Here is a 6285-nt window from a genome sequence, read left to right on the forward strand (position 1 = left end):
AAAACAGCTTTCTGGAAACTTAAATGGAAATCCTTTATATGTAATAGTATGAATTTAAGAAATCATCTTCCAGGCACACATCTTTAAGTTTTATCTCTACAGATTTTTAGGCTTTGGCACTCAGCCACCTTAACATCTGTAAAGAAGTTACATACCGAAGTATCCTGGTCTCACACCACTGAAGACTTGTCTGCTCCACCCAAAAGTGAGCCCTGCCCTGTCCTGATGTTTGAAACCCTCCCTTTCAGGTTCTAAGGCTCACCTTAATTCTCAGGGCACATTCCTCCTCTGCTTCTATTTACAGAAACTATTCACTTTAGTCCTAATCTTGTAAGAGTGAGAACAGACCATAGACTATAGTCTGTGGTTTTATTTAATTAGCAAAGAGTAACTCCAGAAAGATGCCAAAGCTTCTATACATACGTTTTCTACAGTTTAACATAAACCTTCATCTTGCAGGATATTTGGTTAGTGAGAAAGAGATGGCAAGATATCTCTCCAAACTGAGCCTAAATTCCATGGATTCAGATGTATTATATATAGTCTTTAAAAATGCAGAATCATATAATCGTAGAGGTGGGAGGGAAGGGACTTGAGAAATCTGGCCCACTCCCCCATCTGTTTGTTGACATCCTCTAGCATTCCTCAAAACTGACCGTCTGGCCACAGTTTAAAGAAAATGATCTTTGGTGGGAGTGAAACCAATGCCTGGCTCAGAGCAGCAACAGCACCGTAGCCACCAAGGGGTTCTCTGGCCAGTGTCTCTCCCTCCGGTCTACACCGTGGGGAATATCTTTGTGAACCTCTTCAAGGGCCTTTTTGGCAAACAAGAGATGTGCATTCTCACAGTGGGCCTGGATCCTGAGGGGCCACCATCCTGTACAGACTGAAGCTGGGTGATATCGTGACCACCATCCCCGCCATAGATTTCAATGTGGAGACCGTGGAGTATAAACATCAGCTTCACCATGTGGGACGTGGGCGGCCAGGACAAGATCCGGCCTCTGTGGCACCACTACTTCCAGAACACACAAGGATTCATCTTTGTGGTTGACAGCAATGACCGAGAGTGTGTGAAGGAGGCCCGAAAGGAGCTTACGCAGATGCTGGTGGAGATGAGCTCAGGGATGCTGTCCTGCTTGTGTTCACAAACAAGCTGGGCCTGCACTCTCGGCACCCAGGAACTGGTACATTCAGGCCACCTGTGCCACCAGTGGGGACGGGCTCTATGAGGGCCTGGACTGGCTGTCCAATCAGCTCCAGAACCAGAGTGAGCGGCATTCCTCTCTCCCCCACTCCCTCCTTCACCCTTGCTTTCCTCTCATGTGGCAGATGTGCCCCTGTGGTGAGTGCCAGAAGCTGTCTCCATGGTTGGTCCCAGTGTGCTTCATCATGCTGTACATGTGCAGATGTAGCCTGCAACCGGGTTTTTATTTAATGTAAATAGCGTTTGTTTCCAATGAGGCAGTTTCTGATACTCCTACGCAATATTACTCAGCTTTTTTTAATTGTAAAAAGAATTAACCAACTGTTTAGTACTGAGAAGGGAAGTTAGGCACCTGGGGCCTCTAGGAGTTGCTGTGAGATCAGCTCAACGCTCCTCTTCTGGGCTTTAGATCTGTGTTGAGATCCATTTTGGTGGTTGGTTTCTAACCCAAACTCAGTGCATTTTTAAAAAAATAGTTACAAATACAAGGTAAGGAGACACTTGAACATAGAGAAGGGAGAAATGTGCCTAGTGTAGGTTCTGCAGTAATGTCTTGAGTCCAGTCTACCCGTGGTCTCTCTCCCGTCTGGAGTGTGCAGTGGGCAAAACCAGACACAATACATTCTGCATGGTCACTTATGGTCCCTGATTGGCTCTATCTCACTGGGTCATCCATATCCCATAGTGTTTGTGTTTATACCTATGCTTATACCACTACCCAGGGGATGGGCTGGGGACTGTGACTACCACTCACAGACCCCTTGGAGGGACCCCAGCCTTCCCTTGGGTCAGTGTGGGTTAGCGTAGGCGCTTTGGTGGGATCCCTCTAGCCAGAAAGGGAGCCCCCATGGTAGCCATGCATGCTCACTTGCTTCAGGTTGTTTGGGTCTCACCATTGGGAATGCAGACAGGTGGCCAGTCATCTTAGAGCCTAGCTCCTCAGAGCCCCCATCCACATATGTTTTCACTTCCTTAGCCTGCAAGGGTCCGATCTGACATGGAAAACAACAACCTCTACTCTTTTTATTTTTTTGTATTTTGATAAACAGAAGAAGCTGGAGCTGTTAAAATTTATCTTGGGGAAAACCTCAGAACTGGTTTATCTGGTGTCATGGAACCTCTTATTGCTTTCAATACATAATTAGTAATTTAAAAGAAAAAGGTTTTAAAAAGAATAAGGAGCCTAATTCTAAAATTCTAATCAGTATTTCTCAAAGAATGCTCTGCAGACAGCCTGCATCAGAATTATGTGGGTGTTGCTGAAGGGTCCTGGGGCTCTCCCCAAAATGGACAGAATCCTAGGATCTGGGGATATAACCCAGGAATCTTGGCCCCCAGGTGTTTCTTATACATACTGATGTCTGAGACAGTCTAACAGGGATCAGCCAAGGCAGATTACCAGGGCTGGAGAAAGCCTTTTTGGCCCTTGAGTGGAACAGTCTGTCTGCATGCATTTCCATGCGAATGTGGTAGAACAGCTGCTACAAACTTACCTCCAACATTTTCTTCCACATTACACTGAGTAGCCAAGAGAGTTATGAAGCTGACAGGTGCATACATTTCTACGTCCTAATGAAGATGAGTAAAGGAGCCATTCCCAGGACCAGGGAGTGGGGGACCTAGCAGAATATTAATATGGCACTTGGTACTGGTAAAATCATGTTCCAGGCTTTCTGGCAGTGTCTCTATGCAGCCACACTAAAGGAAAAGGTTTGAACATTAACGACAATCTGGAGAAACTGATTTATTAGGAAGCATAAGTAAATGATTCTAGGCTGCATGGAGCACATCATAATCAGTTTATTCAAAGGATAAAAATATGAAAGTGGAAAGGTGGACCAGAACACAGGAAGTTGGAAAGACAAACAGTGAAAAGAATTTAGACACAATTCAATTTATAATAAAGTGAGACTTAATAATATTTTTTAACCATTTCAACTAAAACAGAGAGCGTATTTTTAGAATGAGGAGGGCTGTGCTGACTCTCCTTTTGGAGGAGGCTCATGTTGAGCTTTCCAGAAAAACCACAGAGATTCTAAGCTCGGTATACAAGAGTCGTCTGTGTTGAAAATGCAGGAGCCAGAAATGACACATACCAAGCAGATGACCAAAAAAACTAAACAAATGAGAACAGAGAAATTCATTCTTCTTTCTCCTAGAGAGGAAAGAATTTTAAACTACACCTCTCTTAACCTCCTCTTCTCTCCCTCTCCCAAGGAAGAGCATTAGACTGAGAATCAAAAACCTGGATTCTAACCCTGGCTCTGCTGCTACATATATGATTTTAATCACCAAACTTAATTTCCAAACTCTTTACCTACATGTGATCAAGTCTCTTAGCTGAGACTAAACTTTAAAATTTGTGAAGTTTTTTGTTGTTGTTTTTGGTCTCCACAAGTAAATATTCACTAATCTTTAAACTGTTTCTTTATTAAAACACACACATACACACACACACACACACACACACACACACACACATCCAGAATTACACAAATATAAAGCCAGTACCATTAATCTGAGCAGGGTATTAAGCATTCTGGTTTGGTAAGGGAAATGGATGACTGTGTAGCTTTGGGGCTAGGTTTCTATTTCCAAGTCCCCTGTGTGAAACTGCATATGTATGTGTATTTACTTGTGTTTCTGTAGTAGGAAAAGAATGTTTTTCTTAGATGTATATAAGCAGGAGAGGGAATGCATAGAGAACTGTTGCTGCTTCTTGTTAAGACTAGTTTTTGCTTAAAGGTGTAAAGAGGGGAAGAAATTCTACTATAAGAGACACTGGATACTAGCAATGGGGTCTTGGAAGCCAGCTGACTGCAGAGAGGAGCTTCACCTCACCTTCCGAAGTTATGCTGACTTATTAAAAATTGTGTCGCCCAGCTGGTGTGGCTCAATGGTTGAGCATTGACCCATGCACCAAGAGGTCACTGGTTTGATTCCCGGTCAGGACACATGCCCAGGCTGTGGGCCAAATTCCCAGTGGGACCATGCAGGAGGTGGCTAATCGAGATTCTCTCTCATTGATGTTTCTATCTCTCTTTCCCTGTCCTTTCCTCTCTCTCTAAAATCAATAAAGAAAAAAGAAAAATTGTGCCAAGCAAGCAATTTTTAAAACATTAATGGTGTTACTGTGGCATTTGAGGCATGGTAGTTCCATTCTCATTTTTCCTTACTTACTGACTCTTTAAAAATTATCTCTTGAATGAGACCAAATGTGACCCCAATTGTAGTTTAGATGAAATTCTGTATTTATGTTACCCTCAAAAGAAATAGCTTTTTTTATTTCAGGGGGTACTGTCACAGTATTGGAAAGATCAATGTCAAACCACCAAACTATTTCTCACTAAGCCACCATCTGAAGAAAGCCTTTACTTTCAGAAAATTTTTGAATCCTTTTAGTTTGAATTTCTGACTCATGGTAAGATAATTGAATGGAACTAGTTTGAGAACGTCTCCCTTTTCCTATTCATACATTATATTCCTGAATGGACATATGGTTACTGGAGGTCCAATGCCACTCAACCCCTTTGATGATGTGGCTGATGGGGGAATGTTGTAACTTCCATAGAGAAGGTTCTAACTGGCTCTTAAAGGGTTGGCTAATGTTATCACCTCAGTTGTTCCCCACGTTTGGTTGTCACAGTGACTGGGCAGGTGGGATGGCAGGGGAGGTGCTATTAGAATTTAGGTGGTTGAGATCAGGGATGCTAAAATTCCTGCCATGTATAATACCATGCTGAAAACAAAAATATTATCCTGCTTCAAATGCCACTCACACCCCTTTCCTGAGAAATATAATTTCCTCCAATAGAAATTGTGTAAACTGGCCTTGGCTTGGCCTATTGAAACAGAGGATCCTAGAAAGGTATAGATGAAACCAGCAGCCCCTCAAGGGATTTGGCAGGGATGCTACTAGGAACTCTTCCTAGCAATGCAATGACTTAGCCCATTTCTTTTCTCCCCAGATCTCAGGACAGGGAAACAATGTTGGCAGACCCTCAAGTGATTTATTTGAGGGATACCAAATGTGAAACCATCATGCATGTGGAAATCCCCATCATTACCCATTAGGACACTGCCTCTAAAAAGATAATGACATGTAAATATGTTGCTTAAAGGAATAAAACTAGAATGTACTTTAGCAAGGATTAGTTTCCCAGATTAGCTAGCTGTCACTTTGGAAACTAGTCCCTAAGAAAATAGATTATAAGCAAGTAATTTGATATGGGCTTAATAAAAGAAGGAATTGGAATGGGGAGAATTTCCATAGGTGAGCCATAAAAAACTCTTGCAGACCGGGAGACACTAATGGGTTCCTCAAAGACAGAGCAAAACAAGAGAAGGCAGCTGTAAAAATTTGCCCACACTGTACCCATTTTGCTGCTGCTAAAAGATTCATTAAAAGTAATATTTTAATACCAAAATAATCTATCCCTATTAAGGCAGATGTAGTATTTTCTCTGCTTAATTTTACAATAATTTGCACAATGCACACTTAATGAATTTTGACACTTATAGAATAAAAAATACTATGTTTTAGGCATGCCAAAAAATTATAAAATTTTAGGTTTAATAAAATATACATGTACAAAATGTTTTGTGTTTTAGGTTCAGAGTACAATTTGTATGAACATGAGTATACAGCTGTTTTAGTATGAGGAATGTTTTCAGGTATTTTAGAGGAAAATGAAACTGGATAAAAATGAAGTGGACTTCAAACTCCACTTTAGTGCTCTATTTTGAAAAGATTAGGCCACTTTCTTTTATATGTAGAGCCATAAACTTTAAGATTTGAAACAATATAAATGAAAATAATCTTATTCAAATAATATATGACTATGTTTTATACTGGAACCTGGTGATTTTCTCAAGTAATATGGTAATAATAAGATGATTCTTAAAATATTATAACATAAAATAAAGGTAAACAAGACATTAGCATTTTGTTTTATTTAACACATTATCTCATATATTCTTAAAGTATACTCTTACAATAGATGAGGAACTTAAATACCATGTTTAAAAATCTATTGTTATATGTTATTATAAGCCCAGGATCTATATACCTGAAAGTC

The 6285-nt window shown here is 40.8% G+C and overlaps 1 pseudogene; it reads left to right on the forward strand.

Moving 5' to 3' along the window:
• The first annotated feature begins 704 nt into the window (after positions 1 to 704).
• LOC118625012 lies at positions 705 to 5868 on the forward strand (annotated as a pseudogene).
• Positions 5869 to 6285: the final 417 nt, after the last annotated feature.

This window comes from Molossus molossus, unplaced genomic scaffold (genome assembly GCF_014108415.1).
Source record: "Molossus molossus isolate mMolMol1 unplaced genomic scaffold, mMolMol1.p scaffold_m16_p_11, whole genome shotgun sequence".
Taxonomy (NCBI): domain Eukaryota; kingdom Metazoa; phylum Chordata; class Mammalia; order Chiroptera; family Molossidae; genus Molossus; species Molossus molossus.